Source organism: Gambusia affinis, linkage group LG10 (assembly GCF_019740435.1).
Source record: "Gambusia affinis linkage group LG10, SWU_Gaff_1.0, whole genome shotgun sequence".
Lineage (NCBI taxonomy): Eukaryota > Metazoa > Chordata > Actinopteri > Cyprinodontiformes > Poeciliidae > Gambusia > Gambusia affinis.
The window spans coordinates 13,052,040-13,065,637 of NC_057877.1; positions in this window are offsets into that span (position 1 = coordinate 13,052,040).

A 13,598-nucleotide genomic window follows, 5' to 3' on the forward strand; every position below is an offset into this window, starting at 1 on the left:
CTCTCAGTGCCCACCTTGCCATCTCCTTATGTAAATTCGCTCTTCCCTCAGTCCTTAGTAGTCCTGCTTGTGGTGACTTGCCGTAAACTTAGGAAGTGGCATCATCAGAAGGTTGGCAGATATGACCCAATCAAAGACGGAAGAAGAGTATTATCTGAGATGAGAGGGAGGGACAGGATGCTGCAAGGAAACGAGGGAGGGAGAAATTAAGGAGTTCAAGTGTTTAAGAGAGCGGAGAGGAAACAGTGGTTTTTATATTCAGCCTTCAGGTCTTCATAAACCAAATTTACATTTTCCAGCTGGAGGCTGAGAGGGAAGTTTGCTGGAAATGTGCAATTAGTTCAGTTTTGCAGTGTAGGTTTTCCAAGATTTGTGGGAATCTTGAAAAAGATTTACATTGATGCCTGTCGTCTTTGTTGAAGAGACGGAAATCAAAAAGTATTTTCCATGCACAATTTTTGTCTTCATGTTGATTTTTCCCATTTTTTAATATAAAACAAGTACAACCTGAATCAACATAAAAAGCACTCCCAGCTGTTGCTGATTTTGTTGACCAAATCAACTGGAATTGGTTTAATTCAGACACACCGGATGGTTTTCCAGCATGAACAGTTGTTTAGAAACTAGGTCACTCCAAAACCTTCACCTTTTGCTTTTCAACCATTCAGAGGGGAATTTGCAGGTTTGCTTTGGGTCACTGACCTGTTGCATAACCCAAGAGAGTTTGAGCTCAAGCCCATCTACTGATGACTGGACCTTGTCCTCCAGAAACATCATTTGTGGTTTTAAGTTGATCAAGTTATAAGGAAGCAAAGAAGTTCCAGATCGTCACAACAGGGCCGCCATGTTTGACTGGTGATATAAAATTCTCATTAATGCTGTTAGTTTAGCAAGTTGGGTTTTTATTTGTTTGGTTTGTTGAAACTGTGAAACAGTATTTGTGCGCTTTTTGGTCAGCAGTGGTTTTAGACTTGCAGCTCTCCTATGGACATCACATTTTTCAGTTAATTTATATTTTATAAAAAATGAACTCTGACCTTGACGGAGGCGTGTGAGGCCTGCAATGCTTTAGGTGTTGTTCTTTGTTTTTATGTGACCTCCTTGGTGAGTCTTGGAGTAATTTTGGTTGATTGTTCATTCCCAGGAAGGTTCACCACAGTTATGTGGTTTCTCTATTTGTGCATACTGGCTCTCATTGTGGTTCGCTGGTGTCCCAAAGCCAAAGAAACAGCTTTTCAGACAGACAGATTTAAATGACTGTGTCACTCATTTGTTTTTAAATTTCGTTGTGTGTTCACATTTGAGATTTATCCAAAAAAAAAAAAAAAATCTTCCTGTATCGCATTCATGCATTACTGTAAGTGAATGCTCCGGAGAAGCGCTGTGAAATATTTGCCTTCATTTCATGACACATCTTCCTCTGTGACAGCAGCGTTTGCTGGGAGAGAAAATGTCAAAGTGACATTGAGCGAGCATCCAGCCAGTCTGTCCTGTGACTGAGTGAACGTCCCCTCTGGGACTGGAGCTGGCTGGCCCACTGTTCCCTAGCTGTCAACAGACATTGAGTCAGAACGCCAGACACTCACCGTGGACACGCTGACTCCATCACTCCATCAGCTCAAAACCACAAAGAAAAGCTTGAAATACTGCACAGAGACCATTGAAGTTGAATGTTGAAGCGGAGAGTGTTACTGATTACGTGTGTTCATAAATGTTTTTGTTAAAATAAATATTTTTTTCTGTTGAACTCCAGTAATTTCACCGTCAGCACTGTAAATGCAAAGCATAACTAAGTTACTTGGGTCCAAGTGAAACTGGTTTTGGTGATGTGACATTTAACCCAAGGAGAGATGTTTGGATGTGTTTCTGTCAACAGACAGATCCTGTGTGTTGGTGGAAGCGCCACTGTTTAAGTGCATTTTGGCTTCTTTTAAAGGTTTATTGGGCTTAAACTTTGATGACTTTGTCCATTAACCTCTAAAAGGAAAATTTGTCTAAACCTTATCTTAAAAGATGCAATGGAGCCTCTTCCTGGCTACATCAAGCTCGCTTCCTGACCGCTCCAGATATCATGAAAACAGAGATAATGGACAGCTATTTTCAAAGCCTTTTTGCTTGAAACTGGCAGCTTGAGAAACTATCACAAGCAGTTTAGTTGATGGAAAGGGTCAGAGATAGTGAAAAAATAAAATACTTCAAACACAGAGCTTGTCAGATAATCTATAGGCAGGCGATGTACATCCATTGTGCTGAAAACGGTTGTGAAGGTTTTATGTTGGTTATGATATCAGTGGATGCAAATCGATTGGCTGACACACGAGACTTATTCTTTCACAACAAAGGCTGTGCAGCATTCCTCCTGAAACCCATGCTTATTTTATTGTCATATATTGTGGACAAGCCGAAACAATGATCTCATATTTCTGTATTAATGTAGATGCTTAAGGGGACTTGAATCAAGATTAGATGATATTTTTGTAAACTGTGTGAACTTTTATTTTATTTTTTTTAACTCTTACTGACTGGCATTAAATCAGACAAATCAAAATCAAATCCCAACTATTAGGTCAGTTGGGATTTCCAAAATTGTAAACTTCAGAGTTTTTATTAATTATAATGAAAAGCGTTGTGTTTCAAAAGGTATTTCTGGAGTAAAATACCCTTTGAAAGGAATTGTGCTTTCAAGTTGCACCTCAATTCAATAGATATTATATCTTGAAGACAAATATTTGTTTTTGTCTTGATTTTACCAAAACCATTTTAATAATCTGTGTAAACACGTGAACATGTTTTTATTTATATTACCCTGTGTACTATTATTGCTATGCCAAACCGTGTTGAGCATTGAGCTCCAGACCAAACAAAGGATTTGAGGATTAATTTAGTATTAGCAGCAATAAATAAACCATGCAAACAACAAACTAGGATTATCTCTCACTAAACTTGGCATGTTTAAGTAAAAGTCTGTTTTGCAGCCTAATCCCAGGCCTCTTGTTCTCCATAGAGCTCTTGTTGAAACTCGACAGACAGCACTGCACAAATATAGCTGAGTAACCAGGCCCAACGTAAACAGAACAGAACTAAATTTAATCAAATCAGCGCAGCTTCCTCCCTTGTTCCTGCATCCACCCTCAGGAAACTCCCCTCTTAAGCTCCTTCCTCCTCTTCGTCGTTGGGGTCTCAGTTTCTCTCCTCTGACTCCTCAAGTACAGGGAGGCCTTTCTATGAAATGTTCCTTATTTGTTCAAACTTCCCATTTGTTACCCAACACCTGTTCACTTTCCTTGCTTTTTATTTCCGTTGATCAGTGGCCAACTGGGGGCTCTGGGATCATTCCCTGTGTGACGCTAAACAGCTGGAACAATGTTTCATTGAAGGAAAAAAATAATCAGCTCCCCCCTTTTCTCATGTCACCATCTGTTTTCATCTACATAAAGGAGCCAGAAGTCATGTGATATGCCATCATAAAGGCCATTAAGTATTACTTTAGCCAGCTGTGAGAAAGTCAGTGAAAAAGGAAACTGTGAATTTTCATTGTTGTACGCAAAAAAACAGAGGTTATTCCTGTCACCGCAAAGTAGGGTTTTTTATTATTTGGACAGAAGTTTTGCTAGTTTTAAGGAAGCATTAGGCTAGAAATTGTGATTCAGTTTGCTGGGTTGGATAAGGACACTAGACCAGACATGTCAAGTTCAAGTCCCGCAGCTGGATATGGTTTTATCCGAATTTTAATTTGGGCCAAATGACCCATCTCACATTTACACGTCCCTGGCAACCTGCAACAAGGGCTCATCTGACAACAGCAGGGGGTTGGATGAGGGTAGGCATACAAGAAACTTATTTTATGACAACAAACTACCGTGAACACTGATGATGTGATGTCATATCTTGGTGTAACTGAAGTCCAAAAACTCCCTGTTGCCGCAGCAACTTTCTGCTCAGCAGTGATAAGTGGGTGCTCACAAGCTGGTGAAATTATAGCATCATAGTGAGCCCTTTAATCACTATCTGCACTCCTGATCAAAATCTCAAAACTGTGGAAAAAGTCACAAGAATTCACATTTCACCATACAAGGTCAGAACCAGGTTGTGTATCGACCTTCCTTTTTCTCCCCCTTCACAATGGGGGGAAAAAAGGAAACAAAGCAAAACAAATAAAGGGGGCAAATTATTGCATTTAGGCTCAACCAAGATATGGTCTAACTACCAAGAGAATGTTTTTCTCCCAGTAGAAGTCTGTTGTCCTGTTTGAAGATCCAGTCGTCCCCACACAGAGTAAAACATCGTCAAAAGGACGATGGATGCTGCAGCATCTCCAAACTTCTAAGGCATTTTAAGCCCTTCTCTTTCTGTTGTTGGGCTGCAGACAGCATCAATAAGCGCCTTAAAGGGCAGCATTATGTGTTTTCCAGGTACGTAGTTCAATTTTATGGCACAATCAAGTAACTATATGAACTTCAATTGTTAAAAAATGCTATGTACATCAAATATGACTTTAAAGAAATTTTACTTTGTAATGTAGCGCCTTAAATTTGGGCCTCTGTTTCTTTAAAATCTCTTGTATCATCCGAAACACCGCCTTCAGGAAATCATCAAAACATCGCCTCTCTATTAACCCTTTAGCAATATTTTTACAGCATTTCACTGAGGAGCAACTGGTTTAAAGAGCTCTGCAGATATACAGTTCAACGAGCTGTTTGCTAATTGTTGCTGGCTAGTCTGAAGAAGCTGAGTGGGGTAGGGCGGCTCTGTGAGGCAGAAGTTCAAAAACTTGAAAACTCCAGCTCTAGCTCCACACTTAGCTCCACCTAAGTGAGGAGTTAGTTCTTAAAGGTGGAGCTAGGTCCACCTACGTGTTTTGCACAGCTGAATGGTTTCCACAGGAAACTAAAGGATTTCTCAAACATCCATGAAACAGTCAAAGCAACACTCCAGGTATGTTTTTGATGAGGGAATAACATTATGACATGACATAAAGCTCAAAAAAGTCAATTTTAGATTATACAGCCCCTTTTACATGAGATGAGGATCAAACTAGTTCTCTGTGGACAGCCAATTGGATCCTCCTGCTCAACAAAGGTCCAATGATTTAAGCAATGGGACTATTTGTCCACAACTCTCAGGATCTTTGTGGAGTCACAAGAGGCCTTATTTGTTTCACTCAACGTCTCACTCAACATTATTCCCACACAAAAGGCCCTTTCGCATTTGAAGTCAAGCACTATAAACTGTTGAAAGGATTATTTTGTTGACCAGTATGGTGACATGAGCAAAGTAGGTTGACAGCATCCCGAGCTTTCAAAGCAACATGAGAACGTAGCTCGTTTCTGGACCTTCTGCTTGGAAAACAGTAAATCAGTTCCTTGCTTGAGCCGACTACACACTGGCCTCAGTGCCAACCATGAAATCATAGGAAATGAAGGAATAATCTCGAGAGCTTTTCATCACATTCTGCCAAAACCGGCTGATTCCTCTTAGTTTAAATCAGGTGTGCAGAAGCACGGAAACATTTAAACCTTGGCTAGCGCTACGCCTGATGGTAACCATTGATCTAAAAATATAGATATCAGAACATAACATGGCATAAAGTCAGAATATGAACTGGTTGATGTTGACACTGTAAATTTCTAAATGGTCTGTGGCACCATTTAGTTGGATTGCTGGACAAAAGGGAGCATTAAGCTCAATGCGGGAAAGATTTGGTGTCAACGTGGGACAGATTACTGACTTCTGTCTCCGGGGACAGACTAATAATTTATGTTTAACTTGTGGCTTGGTGAATTTGTTCAAGTGCCCCAATTTTGCAGCAGTCAGTCATCAAACCATCTGACGGACCATTGAGGCAGCCAGCCGGGTCCAGACAGGGTTAAGTAGCAGGCTGGTAAGCAGAAAGAACCACTGTGGCAGTGCAAACAGACCGCAGTCCCACCACATCACAATCAAACAGCCCGCTGCCATTTACAGAGCTGCATATGGCTGTCTGCAAGGACGGAGAAGAGACGAGAAGCAGAAAAGCAGAAGAAATAAATAAATAAATAAAGGAGGGAGAGCAAGCAAGGCAGGTGGGGTTACAGAGAGAAGTAAGGTGTAGGCAGAAAAAAGCAGAAACAGGGTAAAAAGAGACATTTACAAAGAGCCAAATTTAGGCAACATTTTAGTTCTTCCATCTGAGCACACATCTGTGCAAAACCTGCATATTTGCAACAGACAACTGACAGAAGTTTTACTGGGGGAAAATGTATTCTTTAACAACCACATGCATCCGCAGCCAAGGAGCTCCAATTTATCAGCAGCATTAAGGTCTGGTAAATAAAGAATAAAAGTTCTTCCACATTTAAAAATAGTGTTGTGTGGCGCAGCAGCTACATTTTTAGCAACGCTGTCTCTTGTGCATTTGTGACTATATAAAGGCTGTGGTGCAGATGAGAAAACTTAAATCAAAACGATGCTGTCAAATTTAATAATGCAACTTACAAAAAGAAACGCTCAGTAGCAAGTTTTACTTTCAGTATTTAGACAGAAGATTTTCAAAAAACAGTCCAGCATGCTCAATTACCTATTATCTCAGATATACGGTTATATAAGCTAAACTGGACATGTGGATATTATCCATCAGTTTGAATTGATATATAAAAAAAATCAAGTCACAAGCAAAGAAAACTAAAGAAAAGATCTTGGAAAATATTCAGTAAAACTTTCAAATAATTTGCTATGTTTGCTGAGGAATAAAGCAGGACACATCAATATTTATTCCCAACAAATAACATAAGCATTCCTTTTTTAAATAAACAACATAATTGGATGCAAAGTATCTGCCTGAGGTGTGCAGAAAAAGCATCCTTGTAGCCTATAAGTCTGGTAAGAGACTGAACAATTTTCACTTCCAGCGTTGCGTTGGAATGAGAGAAAAACACAACAGAGAGACAGAAATTTGAAAGAGAGAACAAACAAAGACAAGTATTACTGGAAAAATTAATCCTTAAATTTTTAGGATGAGTTTTGTTAAGAAGCATTAAGGTTTCTCTAACCTTTTTTAAGTTCCAGAGTCTGTAAATGAAGATTCTGTCCTGGTGTTTGTTAGCTTGTGGGTGTGTTAGCTCCTCTGTCTGTGAAAGAGGAGCCCCTGCCTCAAACCCAGGTGTTTTATAGGAAGTGTAGTAATACGCACTAGAGTTTGATTGGTTGAAATTTAAAGTAAATAAAAGAAGAAAACTGCATTTGCATACTTAAGATGTTTTCCTTACACTTTATTACTGATAAATAATTGTTAGTTTTTACATTACACTTGTGAACGTTAACCTTGTTTCTTTTTTCTGGGAGGCTGAGGTGATTGGCCGATTTAAACTGAGAAGGCGGGGTTTGATGGGTAGAGGAGGACTGCTGGATGTGGCAGGGAGACTGATGGGAGGGCTGCCATTTTGAAATCTGCTGGGTTGCCTGAGTCAATAAACCAGCTTTGTTTGCTGTACAGCCAAGACTGAACCTTTCCACACCTCTCAGTGTAACAGAGTTGAATTAAATAATCAAAGAAATCTAATTATTGATGCTAAATATAACGTCTTTTTTCCCCTAATGGACCACCATTTCACAAACGTCCAAAACTTGGATTGACAACAACAGATCGATGTTGGATTGACAAGAAAAACACAACATTTAATTCTGTCAAAAAGGAAAGAATGTCTTCCACAGGATGAGCAGCAATTGTTTACAACCTTGATCTCAGTTCAGCATCCAGGCAGAAGGCTCGTATAAATTTATGCAAACAAATAAAAACCAGAAAACCATCAGAATTTGAATTTGGCAGTAAGTGTTGCCAGGAATATATTTGTGAGGCAACAGGAACCAGCTGAGGGGGGATCTAACATTAGCATCACTGTGTTTAAAAGGAGAACCACACAGAGGCCATTATCTTGTCACTTGCACTCCCTGTAATGCTTGCTTTTTGAGACTATCTTGGATAATGTAGGCAATGCAGAAAAACACAGAGGAAGACGAAATTTGCAAAAACCAGCAAAAGACAGAAAGCAAACAAACGAATTTAAGGAGTTTTTTTGTTTGTTTTTTTTTAGATATATGAATAAAAAACTAACAGAAACCAAGAAGGTGTCATGGGGAGAAAAGGAAACCAGACCAGCATTGCAGAGAGTTAGCCTGAGGTGTTTTCATACTTGATCTAGCGCTGATGGATGGAGGTTGTAAGCGGATGAATTAGTGATGAGGATCAGGATGAAAGTGCTTTCCAGAAACAACAGAGGCGAGCAGACAGAGCAGGGCCACGCGGGACAAGTGAGACGGGTCTGCGAGGCTGGAGTGATGGACGAGTCGGGACCGGCTGGTCATGAACCCGCGAACCGCCAATGCTCAATCACAGCAAAGGCACTTCAGTGAAATCATCCTCAACCCAGAGATAATCCAGACACCTGCTGTAGAGCATCGCATGTTTTCAGGGTTTCTCTTCTCTAATTGGGAAGATTTCTTTTTCTTTTTTCTCCCTTTCACTGGATTGTTGTTGTCATTCATTTTATTTATTGCATTTTTCTATTCAACTTTGCTGTACACAAATATTACAGAAAGATCAAAGAGAATTTTATTTATTTGATTATTTGTTTTGTAGTTTGTTTGTTTTTTTTCATTTAGTTTTAAATGTACCCTATGGTGACATTTGCTTACTGCAACAAAGAGCGAAACTTTAAAGAAAAAATAAAAGCATAAAATGATTTGTTACTCTGTGAATTAGGACTTGAAAAAAAGAAATGAATAAGGAAAGAGGTTGTACATAATGGAAAATGCTTCCTTGTCTCTGTGTTGGCAAAGGTAGACATGACATGACATGCACACTTCATGCAGAAAGAACCCAGACCGGGATTAAAATTTCTCCACCAAGCATCCCAGGTAGCTTCCATTCTTTCTTCAATTACCCAAGATTATGATTTCTAATTGACTGATGTTTTAGGTGTATGGTAATATTTGTGGTGCAGAATCCTTACCTCCCTGCGACAGACTGGCGACCTGTCCAGGGTGTAACCCGCCTCTCGTCCAGAACGTAGCTGGAGATCGGCACCAGCAACCCTCCTGACCCCATTAGGGACAAGGGTGAACAGAAAATGGATGGATGGATGGAATCCTTACCATTGTCGCCTTAGTGTGTTCTGGTTAATAGAGTCTCTAGGGGCCTGAAGACCTTTTAAAGGTCCTGCAAGATATTCAGCCTTGTAACTCTCGAAATTGAAATGGGTTTTAATCCATTATTACATTTTAAAACATACGATATTTAAACATTTATTATACTATTGTCTTTACTACTTGAAAGATGGCCTAGAATAGCACATTTTTGTCGAGTACATCCTTCCTGGATATGATTACAAGACCAGTGCAATCCTGCATAATCTGTATAGGTTACAATAATATGAGAACAACTTATTTATTTTTTGTAAACTTTCATTTTTGTCTGCTTAAGCTGAAAGAATCAGTTATGTGTAAGACTTCAAGACACATTGGCAGATAAAAGCATCTTTATAATGTAGATTTAGAAAAAATGAATTCGACTGTGATAGTCTGGACTATTTATATGTTAATAGACTGCAAATAAACATTACAATCCACTATCTTAATCACATTTGAATTTGCTAAATCAGTTCGGTTAGAAAGTAAAGATAAAGCTGCTGGCAAACTACAGAGGACCTTTAGATTCAGCTGACATTCTGCTGTTTAGACAACCAGAAGGGAATATTACTGCATATAACGATGCATTATGAATGGATTTAGATGCAGTAGATATTATAGTGCCCCAGCTATTGACAATGTTTATTCTTGTAAAATGTTAGAAAAAGGCGTGGAAGAAAAATGGCTTAAATATAGAGAAAAATAATGAGGAGAGGAGACAGACAAACTAGAGGAAAACCTTGTTTCTCCCCTATAGCTGCTCAGAGGAGGAGGAAAAGGAGGATGAAGAGAGATAGGGAAGAGGAGGAGAAAAAGGATGTGGCGGAGGAGGAAGATTATGGAAGGTTGCAGATGAAGAGAGATGCAAAAGAGAGGGGAGGCTCACGCTAAATGAATGTAGCTTTTAGCATTAAGGAGTTGATTCTTCTCCTGTGCCAGTATTTTGTGTGGGCATGTGTGGGGTTTGAGTGTGTGTGCGTGTAATAACTGACTGAACACACATGAAAAAACACAAGACAGTCAGCATATGTTGGGGCGTTTTTGTTTGCATATTTTTTCAGGCTTGCGTGTTAAAACCATCAGTTGATGTAATTATGCTGGACTTATGATCTAAAATCTCCTGGACTACAGTGTGTTGGAAAAAAGATGAGGTGTGTATGTTTTTGTTTTTTTGTTTTTTTTATTTAGGGGCACCGTCACCGGGATTGGAAGTGACAGGCAGGAAATACAAGAGGCAGCTGGGTAACAGCCCACTAACCACATAGGGGAGGGCTCAACACTGAACAACATTACCTGTGGGGGCAGAGACACTGCAGAGAAAGACAGAGGGGAGGAGGGGAACGTGCAGAAGAAATCAAAGAAGAAGAAGGCCATGGTAGTTTTTATTCTGTCATCTAAATACTACACAGCGATGCTGAATGTCCAAAGGTATGCAAGTATTGTCCTCCAGTATTGAAACCCCTTACATCCCTTTTTATCTTATTGCAACCCTATCATTTACAATATTGCACAACTCACATAACTGAAGGGAGACAAGGGTCTTTATGGGGTCCCTCCACCCAATTCATATACCTACCTATTTGTCCACACCGAACCAGGGGCAATTTAGAAAGACCTACCTACCAATCATGTTTCTGGAAAGTGGGAGGAAAGCAGAGTACCAGGAGAGAACCCACACATGAATGAGGAGAAAAGCTAATTTCCTAAAGAAACCCAGAACCTTTTTCCTCCAATTCAACAGTGTTATCAATTGCTCCATTGTGCAGCCTGCTATGTTTTAGCATAGCTTCAAAATATATAGTCTTATTGCAGAAATCATAACTTAAAAAAAACTAACAAAATTCCCTAACCTTTAGGTAAATTTTTCATAAACAAAAAAAAAAAAAACATTGAAAAAGTATTTAGTAAAGGTTTTATATTTCTTGACTTCGACAAAAAAATAATATAAAATAAACATTAAACTTTTTTTTTAAAAACAGAAAGACTTGATCATAGGTTTTAGGAACTTTTAATTAGGAATTCATGACTTTTTTTTTTACATCTTCACTATGAAATTCAAATGAAAGCAAAACGTCTGGTCAATAAATGACGCTATTTTTTGTGGTGCCAAATATTTCAACACTTTCAGTTGAGATTTTAATTCACAATTGAAACTCTAAAACTAAAAAAAAATGGCAGCCATCTTCCTGGGCCAAATTTAGATCATCCTTAATTTAAGTTTGGAGACCAGATTAAAGTAAATTATCCACAAGCTACACTTTGAACATCAATGACGTAGAGAGAGAGAGAGTGTTCAAAGAGAAATGATGAAAAAATCCTTCTCTAATGTCCAACCAGCCACATTAGGCTTTGTAAAGAATTACCACCAGGTGTGGCAAAGGTGTAGAGGATGTAACCTAAACACGCTGATAGATTCTTAGCTACAGTTTCACATCTAAAGCTAAAATCATGCCTGGCATCAGTCTCTCCATGGTGTACCGGAAGGTCTAGCGACTGTAAGAATGGAAAGAGCTTTGACAACTTAGCTGGGAGTTTTTTTTGTTGTTGTTTTTTTTTATCAAACCATTGTCAGAGATAGAAAAGGACCAGTTGGACTGAAGATGTTCAGCAGAGTAGAGGGGAAGACAAAGATAGATGATGAGTAATGGAGAATCGGCATGAGCGGTTATGAGTCAAACACGAAGACGGGGATGGGAGATGAAAGACCTAAAAAGTAGGAAGGAAAAGAAAAGAAATTGGATGAGCAGATGAATGGAATGGAAAATGAGAAAGGAGACAAAGGTTAGAAGTGTTTTGCTTTTTTTTAAGATGGGACTATCAGAAGACAGAGAAGAGTGATATATGGAGGGTCAGAAAGAAGAGAAATGGTTTATCTCATATGGATCTGTTAAAGTCTATCCCTGCGGGACACAGAGCGATCACACACCAAACATCAGCTATATCACCTTCCAAAAGTATTCAGACCCCTTCAGCACTTCACCAGGATTTTTATACAATAGACCAGCACAAATCAGCAGAAGTGGAATGAAGAGGTCTTCAAAGTCCTTCATGAACAAAAATCTAAAAAGTGGGGTGTTCGTTTATGTTCATCAGAATCTGAGTCAGTGATGTGGAACAGTGTACAGCATTGCACATCTAGAATATACTTTCGATGTTTGCTTCCATTCTTCACCCTTAATGAATCTTCTTCAAGGATTTTCCTCATATGGGTGACACGGGCAACCTGCCAGGGCAGCATCTTCTGGGGGCTGGTTAGCACTGTTCCTGGTGAAGAAAAGCACTCCAACATCTTGTTGCTGAAACTACCATGTATCTTCCTGAATAGTGTGTAGTTTTCCCTCCACATATAGCATTTTGAATGTTGACTCATACTTTTCTTTAAAGAAAGAAAAGTATGAAGGAGTTTTTGAAGGAGTTTTTGAGAACTCTTTCAAGTTCTCAAAAATGATGATGTGATGTGAAAAAGTTCAAGAGGTGTGAAAAGTTCAAGTGGTGTGAATACTTTTTCAAGACACACTAGTTGAGACAAAAGATAAAATTACTCATGTACACGTAAACTCGGACGCTCTTATTTTTCGGCTCTGTCAGTTTCAGTGTCAAAGCGCCGGATGGATGGCTTCCCAAGGTGCATCAGTATGTCAGCATGGACGGCTCCAGCAGCTTCAGCTGAGGCCAGCAGAGATGGACGGACACGTCTCTGAAAGACAACAGCGGCAGATCATTGGGAAAAATGAAGATTAAGAACGGAAGGAAATGAATGTGAAGAGAGACTGAAAAAAGAGGAGCAAATGAGACAGGGATAAGAGGAAAGAGAGAGGAAAGAGAGAGGAAGGAGAGTGATGGTGATGGATGAAGGTAGGGAAGGATGGATGGATGAGGAGATGCGCGAGATGGAGATTGACAGCCTCCTTTCCGGGGGAACGGGTGAATATACTGGAGCAGCAGGGTGGGAGGTGGGGGGGCTGTCAGATGGAGAGAAAAGGAGAAAAGATGGAGAAATAGAGTGAAAGATGGAGGAGGGGAAGTAATGAGAGATAGACTACGTCTCGGTAATCAAGCCATAAGGAAGAGCCGGAGCGAGGGAGCGAGAGGGAAAAGATGAGTGGGCTCTGAATGAGTCAATCATGATTAATCAAGACGCTTCTTGCTCTCCGTCTCCGTCTCTCTCTTTCTCTCTGTCTTTTTGCTCAGACTCATCATCGTTACAAACACACAGACTTGTTTCCCCGTGCAGACATGCCATCACCACCGCACACCCTGGCAGTTTACCAGTATCTTCAATAAGGTGCTTTTCAGATCTGTTGGCTCCTATTCTTCTACATCAACCTTCCCAAATGAAATGATGGGCTCACCATGGAGTGTGAGGTCAAAATAAAAATGAAGAGCCAGGGGGAGTCGAGCAGAGAGGGGCAGGAAAGCAAAACAAACTTCTTTAC